Source organism: Chrysemys picta, chromosome 11 (genome assembly GCF_011386835.1).
Source record: "Chrysemys picta bellii isolate R12L10 chromosome 11, ASM1138683v2, whole genome shotgun sequence".
NCBI classification, from domain to species: domain Eukaryota; kingdom Metazoa; phylum Chordata; order Testudines; family Emydidae; genus Chrysemys; species Chrysemys picta.
In genome coordinates this window covers 6160711-6181606 of record NC_088801.1, presented here as the reverse complement: position 1 = coordinate 6181606, position 20896 = coordinate 6160711, and the positions used below count along the sequence as shown (strand labels likewise).

The window sequence follows — 20896 nt, the reverse complement described above, 5'->3', positions numbered from 1 at the left end:
AGCTCGCTGGGGAAAAGAAGTGGTTCATTAACCAGCTCCCTAAACCTAATTCTCCAAAAGTTGAAGTTCCTTCCCAGCTCTATACATGTTTACAGGCATGTACTGATTCCAACCCAAAGTCAAAATTCTCATTGACTTTAAGGGGAGCAGCATCAGTCTGAAAGGTTGTAAGAGTGTGCTATCTTCCAAAGATAATGCGGCCTATTCTCTGCTAATGTAAATTGGTGCAATTCTATTGACTTGTTGGAGCTATGCCAGTTTAGGCCAGCAAAAAGGTAGCCTGCTGTGTTTGATATGCCACTTTTGATACAGGCTCTCCAGGCTATATGGCTCCGCCACAGATACCAATTGGAATCTGAGCATGACGATGAAAAACACTGGGGGGAAGATGGTGTTTGAAGGACACTGCTCTATCGCGTTGGGTGTCCGAATAACAAATCACCGCTCAGGCCTATTTTATGCCTAGTGGGAAGAAAAAAGAGCAATTGGTTGGAATGACTGTGGGAATCGAACAGCCATTCTGTACAATGAACAGCCGTAAGTGAGCTTCCCAGAGCTGTTAAAGAAGAAATCAGAATTGAGTGTGCAAAACTGAGCCTATCAAATTGGGCTAACAAAGGATTAGGGTCCTGAGCCCATTGAAATCGATTGAAGTCAAGTGATGTTTTTCTATGAGCTTAGGATCTGGACTCAAGAGGAAAAAGATCAGTCTTGGGAACTGTACTAGGAGTGCAGCTCCTTGGACTGGGTTATAACTAGCGCTGATTGAAAATTTTCTATAGAAACTGGTTTGATTAAATGAATATTTTTGGAAAAAGTCTGCCTTCCATGGAATATTTTGATTTTTGATGTGGAAATGATGGCATAGTACCTCATGGGAGTTGTAATGTCTCATGTCTTCAGTCTTGTCTACCAGCTGGACTACATCTCCCATGATGCATTGCGTCCAGTGACCCACATGATGCATCACAGTGACTCAGCAAGAGGGAAGACAATGGTGAATTCTGGGAGCTGCAGCCTGATCCTGCAGCCGACCCACACAGCAGAAAGGGGGACATGAGGCAGCTGAATTACATTTCCCATGCAGCGCCAGAGTGGCACTGCCAAAGCAAACGCTTTGGTTTTCAGCAGAAAAATTTTGGCTGAAATTTGTCAGATTTCAATTTTTCATGGAAAAAGTTGAAATTTTCCATGAAAGTTTCCTAGAAACACTAGTTACAATCCAACCTGTCTTTGCACTGCTTTCTCCTTTCAATGGCCTCTGTGTCAAACATGTGTTCTGGTTCTTAACAGGAGTCCACTTCACAGAAACCACCACCATAACTTGCACTAATTGTCATGGTTGTTGGAAGTGGCTGCATAAGCATGGAGTGTGAACTGTTCTCTCATCTATTTCATAGAGTTTAATGCCTGAAGGGATCTTAGATTAGTCTGATCTTTGGTATACCACAGACTGTTACACTTCACCCACCCTCTCCTGTGTTTAGCCCAATCAACAGGGTTAATTTCAAGTTTCACAATCCTCACACTAACGTGCTGTGTGCCACAGGCAGAGAACAGAGGAAACTGAGGTGCCACCAATGCCCGAGACCCCTGCAGTATCAGGGAATCGATTGCATGAAATATGCCATGGGGCCTGTTGAGTGTCTCTCTCTAGATAAAGGCATGAGCACATTGAGTAGTACTGCACACTGACATACCATTCTGCAAAGGAAAAGCATAGTGTTGTCATGAAACAGATCATGAATTACAGTAGTGATCCTTTTGTTTTACTGTAATCATCTTGTGTCTGGGGTGGGGCCATGCCCAGAGATGTTGTCTTCACTAAGAGCAGGACAGAAGTGCTGGTTTCCACTTTGTAACATCTCAGTGACAAACCATGAAAATGCCATCAGTAGGACATTTTCCATCAAAGTTTTTTGCATCTAAAATCAAGACACTTTATTGGTCACTTTACTGCACCCCTGGGATTTCTGTAGAACCTCATGCCCTATCCCCATGAGGTCATCATGTGGAACCCTAACACCCTGTACATACCACATTGCCACAGCACACCCGGGAAGCCACAGGATCTTCACCCAGAATTTCTACTTAAATATTTAAAGGACACAACGATATAAGCCCTGGTTCAGCACGACAGTTCAGTTTGTATCTCCCTGAGCAGCTGAATGGCGCTGTTGACCCACATGCTTAGTTCGTTACATGCTCAAGCAACTTGTTGAATCGAGGCCACAGTGCATACGTTTCTGACGAGAATGTCAAGTGACAATGAAATCGTAAGCAAGTTTTGCAAAGAGCAAGAGATAAACACCTAACGCTTCACATGAAAAAGTCCAAGATTGGTTGAACATCTTGACCAGGCATAACCTAGGCAAAGATGGTTTCATTGAAAAAAAAATCTGGCCTTAAATCAGGAAAATATGCTCGTATGCAAACTGGTATGATTGATTGTTGCACTGGCTTGGGTCTAAGTGCAGTTCTGTTTTGTTAGGGGGTTATTATTTTTTGGCATGGCTTTCCATGCTTGAGCCTAAGACAAGAATAGAAATACCTACCACCTGTGGCATAATGGGAGGCCAAGTAGGTGATATTCACATTGAAGTCAGTGAGAGTCCAGCCCAAAGGACTGAACCCTTAAAAAAAAAAGAACCTGACCACAGGATGTAGGTAGAGACAAGACATGGGTGGGAGGGTAGAGGATCTGCTTCCACCCTGGAGATGGGTCACATTATAAACCACTCCACCTCATGCTGGCTGCCTATTGCACAGCTCAGAATACAGGGCTGGAGCCTAAATTTCTGGCATCCGGAAATGGCCTTAGAAAGAGACAGAGAAAATATAGCCGTGGTAAGCAGAACCGCTCCTAAACAGCATGTCTTGCGAAACTCTGAAGTGTCAGCTGCTCTTTAAGCAGTGAGAAGCCTGTTGCTCTCCTCACCTGAATGCCCAGCGATAATTTCACTCACTAGGTGTTGGTACAAATCAAAGGATTTAAGGATGGCACTTATGCCAGGAGATGGTTGCTAAACCCCACCTCTGGCCTCAGACAACTCTCCCCAGCCTCAGGAATGAAAAATAAAGACAGTTTTAAGTGAAGGCAGCTTTTATCTCCCGGGTGTTGATTTGGAAATCGGAGCCGCTGCGCAGCGGGATAATGTTTCTGCATGTTTGACTCAATGAAGAGGATAATTATTGAAGGGGAAGAAAAGATTAGAGGCAGCATTAAATAGAGGCCTTTTCAGGGAAGATAATCACTTGCTTATTTGTTGTAATAATAGTATTTTCCCCACTTACTATTCATTCCAGTACTTCAGCAAATCACAAAGCCCGTACTCATTGTTAACTCAGTCCTTACTCATGCGCTGTCCCATTGTCTTCAGTAAGAAATCGCCTGGGTGCCACTTCCATGAAGGGTGCTAGAAGCTAACCCTCAGGCAAACACTCAACAGTCCAGTGTGCTGACCAGTGGCCTAGCTAGGAGTGGAAATTTGGGTGAGCTGGGGTGGGGAGCTGCCATGGGGGGGGTGCCTCGGGGCGGGGGGAGCTGCTGCAGGGCTCCCCACCCCAGCTCACCTCTGCTACGCCCCCTCCCCGAGTACACCGCCCCTGCCGGCAATGACAATAATTCCATGGAGCGGCCGCTGCGCTGGGAGAGGGAGTCTGAGCTGCACGTGTCAGCGTGCTGCCAGCAGCCTAGCCCAGGAACGCTGTAAAAAAAAATTGGGGGCACCGCTTTTTTGCTCCCCCAAATCTTGGTGCCCCAGGCAACCTCCTAGTTTGCGTATGGCCCCTGTGCAGAGTCAGCTCCGGCTGCGCTTCAGGGGCATGAACAGGGGCTTGCCTGGTGCACAACTTGGCCCGGACTCCGTACTGAATGGCCCAGTAAAGTGCATCCTCTCCTGGGAGCGCTGCAGCGAGACCGGCCTGGCCGCTGCCTCCAGCCATGCAGGGGATGAGCCGTGCGGAGAACGCCGTTGGCCAACAGGCAACCCTCAAGCACCTGCTAGCTCAGCGTCTCCCCTGATGCCACGCCCTCTTCCTAGCCCTGGTGCCCCCAGACAAAGGACTTCACCTGCCGAGCGGGGCACGTGCATGCGGCATCTCCGAAAATGGCACGGCAGAGCTGCTGGAGTGTAGCTCTCTGAAGGGCAGGTGCAGAGCTCCATCCTGGATTTCAGGGGCCCGAGTGATTCTCCAGGCTGCTGTGGCAGCACTATACCCCTGCTCAGATTTGGATGGGCCTGGTTGCTAAGTGGGTGGGCCATGGCCCACCCAGCCCAACCCGTGGCCATGCCCCTGGGGCTGAAATCCTTGTGTTTGATTCAGGGCTATCTCTAATAGTGATATATTAATATACTACTTATTTCTCAAGGGGACATACCCAAGGGATGCAATTACTTTTCCAGAAGGAAATATGAAGATAGTCTTAGAACAAGGGTTGGTTTTATAAATCACTTTGCATATACTGGGACTAGAAAGTTCATGGAGCCAGTCCACAGTAAACAAACTTCCCATTTTGAATTCCCATTGGAAACCCTGATTCTCAGGCTTATGGTCATCTATGTGGGGAACAGAAACCATACCGTGTATGATGCGTCCCCAGTTCAAACTGGTTTTCATTGGCGGATACTCACTCTGACTTGGAAAGAGAGCGAGAGCAGTGACACAGCAAGCACAGTTGGTGTCGGGCAAGAGCCATCCAGCTGGAAGTGGAGGAGCTCTCACGGCCTGTGAGATAAGTGTCTGGGCTGGGGGCTGCTCATCTCTCTCTGGCCAGGAGTGGTGTGTCCTCCCCAGTAGAAGGTTTTATCCAGGAGGGTAATTCCAGGCACTGAATTGCTTTCCTCGCTCCTATGTTTCCTCAATCTGTGTCTTCTCTAATGTGTTGGCCATAATGTCTCCCTCTTCTTGTATTGTCTCCCTTCATTGGATATGGGCAGGCTGCCAGTGTGAATCCCCAGAGGCTTGTTGGAGATATACACCTATCTCATAGAACTGGAAGGGACCTTGAAAGGTCATCAAGTTCAGTCCAGTCCAGTCCCCTGCCTTCACTAGCAGGACCAAATACTGACTTTGCCCTAGATTCCCCCCCTCAAGGATTGAACTCACAACCATGGGTTTAGCAGGCCAATGCTCAAACCACTGAGGCTAGGTCTACACTGGGGGGGGATCGATTTAAGATACGCGAATAGCGTAGCTGAATTTGACGCATCCTATTCGACTTACCCCGTTGTGAGTATGGCGGCAAATGGACCGAGGCAGCTCCCCCGTCGACAGTGCTTACTCCTCCTGACGAGGTGGGAGTAAGCGCGTTGATTCGGGGATCAATTTATCCATCTAGATGAGACGTGATAAATCGATCCCTGAGAGATCGATTTCTACCCGCCGATCCGGGCGGGTAGTTAGACTAGCCCTGAGCTATCCCTACCCACCACCCTTTGTTCTTGAGAGCCTTCAAAATTCAGGAGAGGAAGAGAATCATGCTGGGTATTGGGTGCGACAGTGGTGGTGGTGAGGTGACCGTCGGTGTTGACTCAGTCACTTTTCATTGAGTGGGGTTGATCTTGAGCAGATGGGAGGTGTGGTGGTGGGTGGGGGGGCGAGATCTTGCGCACCAATCGAGCTTTGGGCAGTGATGGCACTTGTCTGGGTTATTTGCTGTACTTGCAGAGGAATCGTCCAGGAACGTCAGCCGGAGGAGAAGCTGGAAGAAGTGGATCTGAGCCGCCTGGACATCCATCTAAGCAGAAACGAACAGTCCTTAGCTTTCTGCCTTCTTCCACACCGTCTGTGAGTCATTTGTAGGAATTGGTTAATACAATGGAACTGAGAAAATTGTGGCCAACTCACACAAACAGAAAAAAGGAGAAATTCATCAAGTCAATTATTTGCTACAATTTGTAGTTTCCAAATGAGACTTGATGAAATTATTGGCTACCTCCTACACACATGCATAATGATGCTCGTTAATGCAGATACTTTATTTTTATATAGGAATCAATTTTATAGGGGGCGTATGTAACCTCTGCAAACACAGTATAAATCTTTAACCCCTCTAGGGGTTACATGACTTAGGGAATGTCTTCGCTGCAAAAAATGGCAGTGAAGACACATCAACTTAGCTTTTCACTTGGGTGAGCAGCTTGAAATAAAGCCTATTTGGGAGCCTGTGGTTGAACTTAAGCCGCTAACCTCAGTTAAAAGCCGTGTGTGTCTTTTCTGCTATTTTAACCCGAATTAAGAACTTGCTTGCAGTGAAGAAATACCTATAGAGGCTGAGGAGGCGTCTACTGTCTCCAAGCTAAAGGCGCTGGGGTTTTTTTTAGCACAGCAGTAAAAGTCCATGCTCTTATAACTCAAGGTCCTGGATTCAATCTGCACAGATGGCTTGTCGGTGGATGACCTTATATACCCATTGCATTGGCCACTGGCGCACAGACTTACCCATTTTTGATGCACACATGCAGGGTTGTGTTTGCAACTTAGGACTTCTTTTGAAAATCTGTGTTTCAAACCCTTACAGTTCCCTTTGCTGATGCCTAGAAACAGCTCTTAATTCAGTATTATGTGGATTATCTTCCTTCGTTTATTCTTTAGGCCCAGAGAGGGAAGTACACTTAATATGAAAGGGCTTATTTTGTCTCCCATAGATATTTCATAACCCCCATTAACGGTAGCTGTTAGCATCGATCACAAGGCAAGACTAGATCTATACAGTTTTAGAGGATGTACGATTTCTTTCTTACTTTATCTCGTGACAATGAGATTATCACATTGGTTGCTATGGTGCTTAGCTGTTTCAGTTACAATGGCAGCTGATGAGGCACCGGAGGACTATTGGCTAAGTCAGAAAATATAAAAAGAAGCTCAAATCCTTTCTAAAATTGAGCTTAATATATTCACTCTACGTGAGCTGAGAGCTGGCAAAAGGTGCTGCCTGGATGGCCCTGAAGACTGAAGTCAATATTTATTTCTGCACCGAATAGTTGAGGTATCAGCGGTGGCAGTGCAAACTTCTCCAGGTTGCCTCACCAAAGTGTTCCAACTTTGACCCGGCAGGGCGTGCTCTAGAGGCTGAAGGGATAACTCATCCTCCACTGGCAGTTCAGTCGTTAGCCTCTCTGCCCAGACTCCCAGTGAGGGGACTTGGATGGTTTGATTTAGAGATGTGATCAGTTGCATGCTATCAATTCCCACTGAAGTCAGTGTAGATTGTAGATCCATGCAAGAGGCACTGAGCATTCCACAGAGCCTAGCCCTTCTCTGTTTGGCTCCGGATTAAGATTCTTCTCTTTATTTACACAGACCACCAAAGAGCTCTCACCTGGTATTATCTTTTGATGACTATCGACCTGAGCCAAGTGTGCACCAATGTGCTGCTAGAGCGGGTACGGATTCCGTTACCAGCACTTGTGAATTACCAGCCTGGTAAATGTAAAACCACTTTAGTACTGATGCAAAACACCTACCCGTACAACAGTACGATTACAGGGCCAAGTCTGAGGTCAACATCCAAGGCCATAAAAGAGTCAATCGTCAGAACTTTTACTCACACGGCGTAGCACCTCCCCCACAATTACGCCTATTGATGCCAGTGGCTCTACCTGTGCAGAAAGGAAACGCAGGTAAGAGTATGAGAATCTGACCCTCAGCGTGTATTCTAGGCAAACTCCCATGGACATTGAAGAGTTTGCTGGAGTAAGGATGGAGTAAAATCTGAGTAAAGGACCTCCCTCCTTGTAAACCCGGTGATTTAGGCCATTCAGGTGGAATGGTGTAGAATCAAGGCTAGCTCCTTGGCTGCAGTATATCCAGGGCCGGATTTACACCTTGGGCGCCCCTAGGTGCAGGGGCTCGGAGCCCCCTCCCCGTGTCCTCAACAGCCTGGAGCTGCAGGGTCCCCCCCCCCCCTATGACTTGGAGCTCCTAACTGTGGGCAGTGGTGGTAGCGGTGGTACCCTGCCACTTTTAACTTTTAGGTGCCCCGCCACCCATGGACCCCCCCCACTGCCAGCATCCCCCACCACAACTTCCCAGTGCCCCACACAGGCCCCTCACTGCCCAGCACCTCAACACACACAAACATCTCCCACCCCCCACTGTCCAGCACCCCCCACAAACCACCCACTGCCCAGTGCCCACCTCCCCCTCACTTCCAAGAGTCCTCCCCACACGCCCCCAGAGACCCACTCTCCCAAGCCCTGCCCCCCTAGCCATACTCACCCGCCCCACTGGGAGGTGACTCTGTCCGCTGGGTTGAGTGAGGAGAGCTCCAGCAGGGCTCATAGGACTTTTTCACCCTCAGCCAGCCCCATCCTCTGCCAGGACCCGGGAGCAGCAACATTTTAATTTGTAGGTGCCCCTAGGCACGTGCCTATTGTGCCTAATGGGAAATCCAGCCCTGTATATATCAGCACAATTCCATTGACTCCAACTTACAGAAGCTAAGTCTTTGACTCATCAGTTTAGAGAGCATTGAAGTACATTTTCTAGTTTCAGTGAGCAATGAACGAGTGTGATTTTTCAGTTTTTAGTGATACATTTCCATTTGATTTTTTTTCCACCCTAATTTATTAGACATGTAAAAATCTGAGCTTTATTATTTAGCAGCCAGCACGAATCGCGACAAAGTCCATGGCATTTAAACTAACTGCTTGCATCGATCTCGCAGACGATACCCTTTGCAGAAAAAAAATGACTGACTTGTTATCTTGCCCTCAAGATAAGTATTTCAACCATTCTCCTTCTACAGACAGACGCCAGCCTTTATCAAAGGAGTTGTCATGAGGCCAGTCCCAGATGGCGCAATTTGTAAATAAGGATGTCAATCAATTGGTGTGGTCACACTGAAATTACTGATAATATTCTCTTCCTCTGTGATAGTGCTGGGAGATCAGACTCCTGTCAACACTCCATTTTACAGCAATCTGAGAATCTTCCAAGCAGAGGGGCTATTCCACCCCTGAGCCAAGCATGTGTCACCTCTCTCCCTCCCTTTTGCCGCACCCCTTCCACCTTCCCTCCACTGAAAACAGGACCACAAACATAATCAACACCACTGCCAATTTCAGCCCATTGGCCAGCGATGGGCACGATATGCAGCATCTCTGTTTGTACATACCCAGGATCAACCCTGCCTCTCAGTGGGGTTCAGAGATGCCACCCATAGCTGTGACCCAAGCAATGGGAGGAGATTAGACTGAAATTTTCAAAGGGCTCTAAATGACTTTTGCATCCAAATCCCATGGCTTTCCTAACTCCCATTGAAAATCACAGTCTAACCCAATGTAATGAAGGACACGTTGTTAGTGTCTTTATTTAGCTAATTGCTTTTAAAGGGGGCAGGGCTCATAATCACTCATGGAAAACATTCCCTAATTGGAGACAATTGCACTCATTTAGTATATTAAATATTTTCTGGGTTTATCTTCCCTTGTTCTTAGAGACACACATGAGAGGGAAGGGTCTGTTCCTTAGAAGTCATCTGCTCCTGATGTCTATGAAGTCATCACAATAATCCCGTTTATGACCTTGCCCACCAAGCCACTGTGACCGGGTCACAAACAGAGGATATGGACCAGCTGAGTGTGCTCACTACAAAACTTGACGGAGGTGGGGGGAGAGTTAAAGGGGACATTAAATTGCCTTTGTCTCCCCCATCCTGGATCTAGCAGATGTTCATCCTGGAGCCTTGCAGAAAACAGAACAACCTAAGCGCTGCTTGTCTCTTAGTGACTCTTCTAGAGTAAAGCTAAATCTTTACCTCTTTCCTCTGGCATCTGCATCTGATGAGTACAACGCTTTGTCTCTTTTGTGTTTTGATGTTATGGGTCACCACAGCATGAATGAGTGAAGAAGATGACCTGGGAACTGTGGAGGAGATGAAAAATGTGTAATCAAAGATGTCCAGGTGAAGAGACACAGGTACAGTGTAAGAGAGAATTACTTCATTCTTTCCCAATCACCTGTTTCTGGCCTGCGTCTTTGGCCCATACTTCCTTTCCACGCTCCATGCTCTGAAGGTGTGGGTCAAAATTCTCTTCTCCAGTGCAGATGGAGGATTTTATCTACAGTGGCGATGTGTATTGAATATTCAGCACTCGGAAAGCATACAGAACTCCCGTTGGTGTAATGGAGCTGGACTGTGCAGTAGCATCCCCAGTGGATTAGTGACAAGAGGCAAAGATCTTCCATTGGTGTAGATCAATGTCGCTCCATTGAAGTAAATGGAACAACACCAATTGACACTAGCTGAGGGTCTGGCCCAGAATTTTTTTTTTTTAGGTGTTTCTAATAGGACTATTTAGAATGCATAATGTTAAACCCATGCATAAGTGTGGATTTTTCCTTGTTACGTTGTATGTGAGCCTATGTGAGTTTTACTGTTTTTCATGAATACTGTGTGCCTCAGTTTCCCTGTGTGCTGCGCCAATGCTTAAGTGGTGGGAATAAGGGTGTGTGACTTTGGCTGAGACCCTCAGGGGAAGGGGAGGCTCCTCCAGCAACCTGCAAATAGGCTATGGCCGGTGCCATTCGTAACCTGAGACCCAGGAGGGGGATGCAACCAGGTGATGACCAGGTGACATTTTGCCTGGGAAGCAAGACAAAGACCAGAAGGAGGAGCAACGGGAGTGTCTGAGGTCTGGTTGCTGGAAGCTGGGCAGTCTGCTTGGGGGGACTGGAGTGGGGAGTCCAGGGCGTCTGGCCCGGGATTCCCCCAAGATGCACTTGGCTGAAAGTTACTGATTTCTGTGCTAACAAGTTCTGTTCTGCGCTGTGTTCCCTGTCGACTAATAAACCTTCTGTTTTACTGGCTGGCTGAAAGTCACTGCTGACTGCGGAGATGGAGTGAAGGGCCCTCTGGCTTCCCCAGGAGCCCCGCATGGGCGGACTCGCTGTGGGAAGCGCACGGTGTGCAAGGGGATGCTGAATGCTCTGAGGTCAGATCCAGGACGGTCGAAGTTATGTAAGCCTCTTGCCCGGGCGACAGTATGCTCAGAGAGAGGAGGCATGCTCCCCCGGAGTCCTGACTGGTTTCATACGGAGCAGTTCCAGAGCATTGGCCCGGTGACTCCGTGACAATGTCATTGCCACATTTGTACCTGATAAATTTTATGATAGCTTGTTCTAAGTGTCTATGAAGTTCACTCTGTTACCTGAGAGAAAGGTGAATGATCTATTAGGAATCCCATTTTGTGCGTATGTGTGCACAGATGGGAAATTATCAAGAGTCACTAAGTATAATAAATGGAAATTACCTCTATTGGCAAACCCATACACTGCTAAGAGCATGATGCACAGAATCCAGCTATAAATATATATGAGACTTTCTGCTTCATGGTCAAACTAGTGATGCTGGTATCAATTCTGCAGCAGCTCTTGCTTTTATGCTTATAAAAATATATATAGAAAGTCTTGGGTAGGATTTAATAATTATTAAATAGCACACTACTGGGCAGAGGTGATAAATAATGGAAAGGAAGAGATTAACTACAATATTTGTGTATAATTAAAACACCGAGCTACTGCTGGTCAATTTAATAAATTGCATCATCTTAATTGTAAAGTGTTTTTAATTCTAATTTAAGACTAGGGCACAGAGTCTTTTGCTCTAGCAGAAGCATCAGGGAATGGCTAGATGGAGTCTAACATTATCTTTCTTGAATAAAGATGAGCGCTAATATGAAGCAAACAGTGCAGAGATAAACACACAGGGAGTAAATGAAACTTCTGGTTAGGATTTGTGTCCAGTAGATGACTCTGCCACCACTTGAAAACGGGAACATAAACACTTTTCCACGAGTGGAAAAAGGCAAATATAGTGCCCATCTTTAAAAAAGGGAAGAAGGAGAATCCCGGGAACTACAGACCAGTGAGCCACACCTCAGTCCCTGGAAAAATCATGCAGCAGGTCCTCAAGGAATTCATTTTGAAGCACTTGGAAGAGAGGAAGGTGATCAGGAACAGTCAACATGGATTCACCAAGGGCAAGTCATACCTGACCAACTTGATTGCTTTCTATGATGAGATAACTGGCTCTGTGGATATGGGGAAAGCGATGGACATGATTTACCTTGACTTTAACAAAGCTTTTGATACGGTTTTCCACAGTATACTTGCCAGCAAATTAAAGCAGTATGGATGGGATGAATGGACTATAAAGTGGATAGAAAGCTGGCTAGATCGATGGGCTCAACAGGTAGTGATCAACGGCTCGATGTCTAGTTGGCAGCTGGTATCAAGTGGAGTATCCCAGGAGTCGGTCCAGGGGCAGGTTTTGTTCAACATCTTAATTAATGATCTGGCTGATGGGATGGATTGCACCCTCAGCAAGTTTGCAGATGATACTAAACTGGGGGGAGAGGTAGATATGCTGGAGGGTAGGGATAGGGTCCAGAGTGACCTAGACAAATTGGAGGATTGGACCAAAAGAAATCTGATGAGGTTCAACAAGGACAAGTGCAGAGTCCTGCACTTAGGAGGGAAGAATCCCATGCACTGCTACAGGCTGGGGACTGACTGGCTAAGTGGCAGTTCTGCAGAAAAGGACTTGGGAATTACAGTGGATGAGAAGCAGGATATGAGTCCACAGTGTGCCCTTGTATCCAAAAAGGTTAATGGCCTATTGGGCTGCATTAGCAGGAGGATTTCCAGTAGATCGAGGGACGTGATTATTCTCCTCTATTCAGCACTGGTGAGGCCACATCTGAAGTACTGCATCCAGCTTTGGGTCCCCCGCTACAGAAAGGATGTGGACAAATTGGAGAGAGTCCAGCAGAGGGCAACAAAAATGATTAGGGGGTTGGAGGACATGACTTATGAGGAGAGGCTGAGGGAACTGGGATTATTTAGTCTGCAGAAGAGAAGGATGAGGGGAGATTTGATAGCAGTCTTTAACTACCTGAAGGAAGGTTCCAAAGAGGATGGAGCTAGGCTGGTCTCAATGGTGGCAGATGACAGAACAAGGAGCAATGGTCTCAAGTTGCAGTGGGGGAGGTCTAGGTTGGATATTAGGAAAAACTATTTCATTAGGAGGGTGGTGAAGCACTGGAATGGGTTACGTAGGGAGGTGGTGGAATCTCCATCCATAGAGGTTTTTAAGGACCGGCTTGACAAAGCCCTGGCTGGGATGATTTAGTTGGGGTTGGTCGTACTTTGAGCGGGGGATTGGACTAGATGACCTCGTGAGGTCTCCAATCTTAGATGGTACTTTTGCTTTAGAATTTTCAGACTTTGCAAAATTTGTAGGTGCAGTCGAGCAACCAGATTTCCGATGGTTATGACATTAGTTAAAACTGATGCACCTCTTGGGGCTGCAAAATTGCCAAATCTCTATTTAGATTGAATGCTCCTGACTTAGATTTGGGGTAGGGATCATCCTTTGGTTAGGTGTATAGCCCCCAGCATAATGGTGATCTAGTCCCTGACTGGGGGTGAAATTTCACCATGTCTGGCTCAACTGGAAGCAGGACATACCACAAGAACGGCCTCTCTCACTGCATCATGGTTTAGATAATGGCATAGAGAGGACAAATACAGTTTGTGGACGATACCAAGCTGGGAGGGGTTGCAAGTGCTTTGGAGGATAGGATTATAATTCAAAATGACAAACTGGACAAACTGGAGAAATGGTCTGAAGGAAATAGGATGAAATTCAAGAAGGACAAATGCAAAGTACTCCACTTAGGAAGGAACAGTCAGTTGCACACATACAAAATGGGAAATGACTGCCCAGGAAGGAGTACTGCGGAAGGGGATCTGGGGGGTCATAGTGGACCACAAGCTAAATATGAGTTTACAGTGTAATGCTGTTGCAAAAAAAGTGAACATCGTTCTGGGATGTATTAACAGGAGTGTTGTAAGCAAAATAAGAGAAGTAATTCTTCTGCTCTACTCCATGCTGATTAGGCCTCAACTGGAGTATTGTATCCAGTTCTGGGCGCCACATTTCAGGAAAAATGTGGACAAATTGGAGAAAGTTCAGAAAAGACCAACAAACATGATTAAAGGTCTAGAAAACATGACCTATGAAGGAAAATTGAAAAAATTGGGTTTGTTTAGTCTGGAAAAGAGAAGACTGAGAGGGGACATGATAACAGTTTTCAAGTACATAAAAGGTTGTTACAAGGAGGAGGGAGAAAAATTGTTCTTCTTAACCTCTAAGGACAGGACAAGAAGCAATGGGCTTAAATTGCAGCAAGGGAAGTTTAGGTTGGACATTAGGAAAAACTTCCTAACTGTCAGAGTGGTTAAGCACTGGAATAAATTGCCGAGGGAGGTTGTGGAATCTCCATCATTGGAGATTTTTAAGAGCAAGTTGGACAAACACCTGTCAGGGATGGTCTGAATAATACTTAGCCCTGCCATGAGTGAAGGGGACTGGACTAGATGACCTCTCGAGGTCCCTTCCAGTCCAATGATTCTATGGTACTTTGGCCCCCATTCCTGAATCTGGGAGTCCACTGAGGGGTGACGGTGAAAACCAACAAGGAAGAAAAAGTAAATTGACCTTTTTCGAGCCTTATTCAAAGCCTGGTTCAAGTTTGCGATGGAGATTCAGAGAGTTTCTTACTGCATTTGAACTGGTTTGCCCATCCTTGCTAGTTCCCTGCCAAGACACAAGGACAGCTCTCTGTGTTTCTACTGCAAAAGCTGCTGCTGACATTGACCGCACATTATCCCACCCTCCTTGTATTCCGTGCTCTGCTGCTCATGTCAAAGATGCCATCAGCAAACAGCTTGGAATTCAGATCTTGGCAGGCAAATAAAGGAAGAAACCAATATCAACTAAATTCTTCATTTTATTATTGGTGTGTGTGTAAATTATAACCCAACAAGCCAAGAGAGCTGCTTGCAGTGATTCGTGTGAACGTCAGTAGTATGCTTTGAGCATTACCCCATGCTGAGACCCCTGTGGTCTTTCTCTTATAGAGCCAGATTCTGCTGGAGCGAGCTCTCCGTGCCCCTTTACTACCCTACTGGGCCCGACTCAGAGAGTGATTCTGGTTTGGGTGCAGAGAACAAAGGCTGTCCAGCCAATGCTCTCCGCAAAGAGCAAGTAGGTTGGGGAAGTGGAAGGCAGAGGGGGCTGAGAGTGGGAGGAATCCCATCTGCATCCCCTGCTCATAGATTCTAAGGACAGAAGGGACCACTGTGATCACCTGGTAAATTGATTGTTCTCCCAGAGCAAGGGAGGGGGCAGGATGTGAATTGTGATTCAGAGGAATGTCTCTGAGTCACAGCCCTCCCTCCCACACACACACTCACACAGGGCTACTCCTGGGGTGATGCAGTTTATACACCACCCCTGCTTAAGGCTGCACCTAATGTCACAATCTATCCCGCTGTGAGCACAAGTGGGAGAAGACAGCCCATAGCATAGAGTATTTACAGTGACAATTTCTCTGCTCTCCGGGATATCAGAGGAATCCTCCAAACCATGAGCCTGAAAGGGAACCCCATATTCACCCTGGTGAGCAGTTACTCACAGGTCTAACCCCACTGACTTCCCTAGGATTACTTGCGTGGGTAAATGGTCACCAGCCTCCAAGGAGTTCATACACTGGCCCCATGAGCCTCATTCAGTCAGGTTGACTTTGGCTGAATAGTACCTTAATCCATGAATGATATTATTAGAGTCAATGGAACTACTTACAAAGTACAGTACTAGTACAATTCTGTGTGAGTAAAGGGGGCAGAATCGGCTCCTAGATTTCACTACCACGGGCTGATTTTACATCTCATTGGTAAGAGGACACCTTTGGTGGCATGGTACCTCTGATGCCATGCTGGGACAATCCTTCAGAACTCAGACAGATAAGTGTTGGCTACTGTAGGATCATCACTTCTTGTAGCAGCCCGTGTTTTCCATGAAAGTATTGACTGGATCCAACCTTACTTATAAACGGATAGGGAAAGAAATGGAAAAGATGTTCAAAATTTGTATGAAAACTCCCCTTTAATTCACAATAGCATGCATGCTCTACATTCACTGTTAAAGGAAAGAAAAAGATACAACCACTCAAAAATATCAGGGAGATATAGCACTTGTCCGGGTAAAAAAAATAACCTGTTCTGCAGATAAGACTCTGGGCAGTCCTTAATCTCTCCTACCTGAACAAACTGATTATTAGATCTATATCAAACACTCCATAGCAATCCATTTCACATAAGGACACTGCCAACTCACAAACTAGACCTTTCTTGAAATGCAGCCAAACAGGTTTGGATTCTTATGGATTGAATCAGATTTATTCTGGCCATCTCTCAGAGAAAAGTGACCTCCAATAAAACTGAGTTTATGTCCTTGTTTTGTGTAATTGTTTAGGAGGCTGCTATCACATTATGTGTTTTTATGTTTAGTCTATTATATAGGGGGGCTGTTAGGATTCCCTCCCCACTATGAACTTTAGGCTACAGATGTGGGGACCCACATGAAAGACCCCCAAGCTTATTTTTACCAACTTAGGTTAAAACTTTCCCAAGGCACAAATTTTCCCTTTTACCTTGGATTAGGTAAATGCTGCCACCATCAAGTGATTTAAACAAACATTTAGGGAGGCCACTTGGAGCCCTATCTCCCCCTTAGTATCCCTCAAACCCTACACCCCCTTTCCTGGGGAGGCTTGAAAATAAACAAGATGAGCACAGACCAACCTTGGGGTTTTTTTAGAACACTAAAAAAAACAATCAGATTTTAAAAAAAACAGAACTTTATTAGAAAGAAAAATGGTAAAAGAAGCACCTCTGTAAAGTTAGAATGGAAGATAATTTTACAGAGCAATCAGATTCAAAACACAGAGGATTTTCCTCTAGCCAAAACCTTAACATTACACACACACACACACACACACACCAAAAAAAAAAAAAAAAAAAAAAAACAGGAATACACCTTCCTCTCAGCACAGAGAAAAACACAAGACAAAACAAAAGATAATCTAACGCATTCCCTTGCTAGTACTTACTAATTCTATAGGAGTTGGATTGCTTGCTTTCTTGATCTGTCTCCGGTAAGAGCCATACGGAACAGACAGAACAAAGCCTTCCCCTCCCCCCCCCCAGATTTGAAAGTATTTTGTCCCCTTATTGGTTGTTTGGGTCAGGTGTCAGCCAGGTTACTTGAGCTTCTTAACCCTTTACAGGTAAGAGGATTTTGTGTCTCTGGCCAGGAGGGATTTTATAGTACTGTATTCAGAAAGATGGTTACCCTTCCCTTTATATTTATGACAGGGGCTCTCCTGGATTGACACATGGGGAAACCCAAAAGCACAATGGTGCTGTACTGACAAGCATTCCTCAATGAATATCCATACAGAATGGTAAGAGATGGGCCTGAGCCAAACCTGTAGATCCAAATTCGCTCAGACTTCGAGGGCTGCGGATCTGAATGTTATAACTGGAGCTGACCTTACTGGCTCCGAGTCATCTCGGATGAATGTAGATTGTAAGCTCCTTCAGGAAGGCACCATATACCCCCTCTGTATTGCATACAGCGCTGAGCACAGTAAATAACACATCATATTGAAATTGCTGTTCAAATCTCTGTGATGCAGTGGCTACAAGAGTGGATTCTCCATTGTAGCCCTTGTTAAATGTTAAAGAGACCAGTGAATGTTCTATTCAAGTGGCTGGAAGGTTTTTCTATCTGTCCTACAGTTTTGGGCAGGGGGGTATTCTCAAATGAATCTTAAGCCTCCAGCTGGTCTATATAGTTGAGCAGCTGCAGGGAGCAGATTTTTATGATGAGCTATTATCATCAACCAACACATACTGCCTTTTCCCACCACCTTTGATCCATAGCCCTCTGAAAGCCAAGATCAATAGAATATGGATTCAATGCAGCCACTCAACGCAGCCAAGGAAGCAGGAAGCCCAAGATTCTTGGAGATGCACATAAGGTGTAGAATCAAAAGATGGAAAACATTCATCACTTATAGTTCAGATGGCACATAGCTGGCAGAACAAACAAATTAGACATCCAGCTCCTAAAAAGTCTTAGGCTGGATGGCATATCAGATCTTTGCTTAATGAACATTACTTATAGCTCAACAGAGTCATTAATGTTTGCACTGCTCATTAGCAAGAGTCACCATTGTGCGTCTGCCTTTCTGGAAGCGAGCTCGCTTGTTTAAAGCAAATCCTCTGGTTATTTTAAGCAGAATCAGATTCCGGGACTCAGATTGGCCAACTGGAAATGAAAAGTGTCTTGGAAATCAGTGGAAAAGGTTTGACCTTTTGGTTGGCCTCTGGTGCCATATGCTTGTCAGATATTATCTAGCTACAGGAGTACGTGACCGGCAATTAGAAAAGGACATAGTCATTCATTATGCAAATCCCTGTTCTACTTTGCACAGGCTGTTCAGACACTTGTGTGATATGTGAGTAAAATGGTGTCAGTCTGATCCCTAATGAAAAATACATGGCGACAGCAATATTTAATCCTATTGCAACAGGCGGGCATTAATTGTTGAATGAATCTAATAAAAACAAAAACACACTAAAAAACTTGCATTGCAGTTTGGATAACTGATTCCCAACTACATATATACATTTACCCATGCCAATAAATTCCTGTTGTGTCCACTGGAACTGTGGTATATATTTGATGGAATAAATAAGTTCAGAGAGTCAACAGTGTTAACACGATCCTGTCATTGTACAACATTAATAGTTAAACAAGGCTTGGGAATACAGAACCTTGCGCCTGCTTAGTACCATGGCAAACACACCATTACAAATCCTTTTAAACCTTTTATTAGAGATACAGAAAAAAGAAGCTCCCTCTGCTTCCCTGGTTTTCTAGACTGGGGATAGAACATGCAGACTGGGCTGACATTTGTAACTGATAATCTCTTTCAGGAGATGGAGAGGAGTAGGTGCCCAGGCAGATTCTATTAGCTCTTTCAGTGATGCCGCTGATCATGAAGCGCTGTGGATTTAGCCGTAGGGCATTCATATCTTTCAGGGAGGATCCAGCGGGTCATATTGAGCAATTGTTCATCCTCTTTGAGAGCTCTTGAGTGTAGGTTGCAGGGAGTCAGATTCTCCTGACCCAGCTTATTCAACATCTAAGTGAGGCTGCCAATAATCATTGTGAGATGCTTTTGGCTTACTCCTTCTCATAACACAAGACCTAGGGGTCACCAAATTAAATTAATAGACAGCAGATTTAAAGCAAACAAAAGGAAGTATTTCTTCACACAGTGCACAGTCAGCCTGTGGAACTCTTTGACAGAGGATGTTGTGAAGACCAAGACTATAACAGGGTTCAAAAAAAGAACTAGATAAATTCATGGAGGATAGGTCCATCCATGGCTGTTAGCCAGGATGGGCAGGGATTGTGACCCTAGCCTCTGTTTGCCAGAAGTTGGGAATGGGTGACAGGGGATGGATCACTTGTTCTTTACCTACAAAAGTGGTATCAGTATGTCAATGATATTGAGCATCATGCTTCCCTGTTAGAGAGACCAATTTTTGGCCAAGATAGGTAGCTACCTGAAAGGAAGACTCACTTTCAGCCAAGAAGGAGGGGTTGTGAGTGAGGACATCTCAATGGGAGATGTGACTGCTCTCTCTTCAGAGGGCCCTTCTCTCTCAATGATGTGCAGTATGGAGACTATTTGATTTCCAGGTGACCACTGGAATTGCAACCTTCCCACAGCTCTCTCTGCCTCTGTCATTTCTGAGAGGCATTACCCACCCTACTTAGAACTTCTTGGAAACTCTAGCTAGAGCAGAAAGTTGATACCTATCTTTTCAAAAGGTTAAGTCTACGTAGGTGCCTAATACGCATGCGTCATAGACTTCAATTACTTGTGATTTCCTTTTGAGTGAGTTTTATGGTACTGATATATATAAGACCCTAACGACTTGGGATCCAGCCATCTTAGAGGTGGCCTTTTCCACTAAGGCACTTTCAAATGGCTAGAATCCTGTTACAGTGAAATCCATAGGAAGGGGTCCTGGGGCTATTTCCTTGGGGCCGGGGGCAGTGAAATCTCACCTCTGGAAACAGCTGCATTGATTGCTTTGGGGGCACGTTTGTTTCATCTTCTTCCTATGTCTGGATTTGGGTCAATTGTAGGGCAGGTGTTTGTTGTCAGTGGGTGGCTTGGGTACAGAGTGACAATGGCAATGCAAGGCCTTTGTCAGGGTTGTGTCATTGGCAATAGTTACGGATGGTTCTAGCACTTGCAAACATGCCCACATATTGTCACAATGGGTGGACTATTAATGATCAAATAAACGTGAAAAGATATGTGCAAAGCATTGTTAGTTGCACACCATAGGAGCCATTTATTATGGTGCCACATCAAACCGTGGGGGGACAGATAGCTCAGCGGTTTGCACATTGGCCTGCTAAACCCAGCATTTGTGAGTTCAATCCTTGAGGGGGGGCCACTTAGGGATCTGGGGCAAAATCAGTACTTAGTCCTGCTAGTGGAGGCAGTGGGCTGGACTCAATGACCTTTTGGGGTCCCTTCCAGTTCTATGAGATAGGAATAGCTCCACATATTCTATATAAATTTAAATAGAAGTGATGATTGCTTTCCTCAGTTAACATCATTCCTGTGCAGAAGCATGGAAAGTAGGATTGTTAATTGATCACTCACCTCACTCCTATTAAAACAGAGAAATAAACTTCTTGGCAGTAACTCATCCATCTGGGGATGGGGGTCCAACAGTTCCATCCAGAGGGGAGTCAATAAAGTTGCACCAGGGATGAATCTGGCCCAACTGAATAAGATGGACCATTGGGATTTCAGATTATTACCATGATGCTGGTTCCTAGAGTTCTCAATGGAGATCATGCCCCTGTTGTGTATAGACACATAATAAGGGACACTCTCAGGATTGCCAACTCCCATGATTTTATTGCAAGTCTTGCAATATACGG

The 20896-nt window shown here is 45.5% G+C and overlaps 1 long non-coding RNA gene across 1 annotated transcript in view; it reads right to left on the bottom strand.

The window, feature by feature from the left end:
- Positions 1-3784: 3784 nt before the first annotated feature.
- Positions 3785-20896, bottom strand: part of LOC135974298 (uncharacterized) — a 34067-nt gene continuing 16955 nt past the window's right edge. Inside the window, exons 2-4 of the long non-coding RNA XR_010591511.1 lie at positions 8224-9870; positions 7470-7604; positions 3785-5788 (exon numbers count right to left, since the gene is read on the bottom strand). This is a non-coding gene — a long non-coding RNA (uncharacterized LOC135974298). The remainder of the gene's footprint in view (positions 5789-7469; positions 7605-8223; positions 9871-20896) is intronic.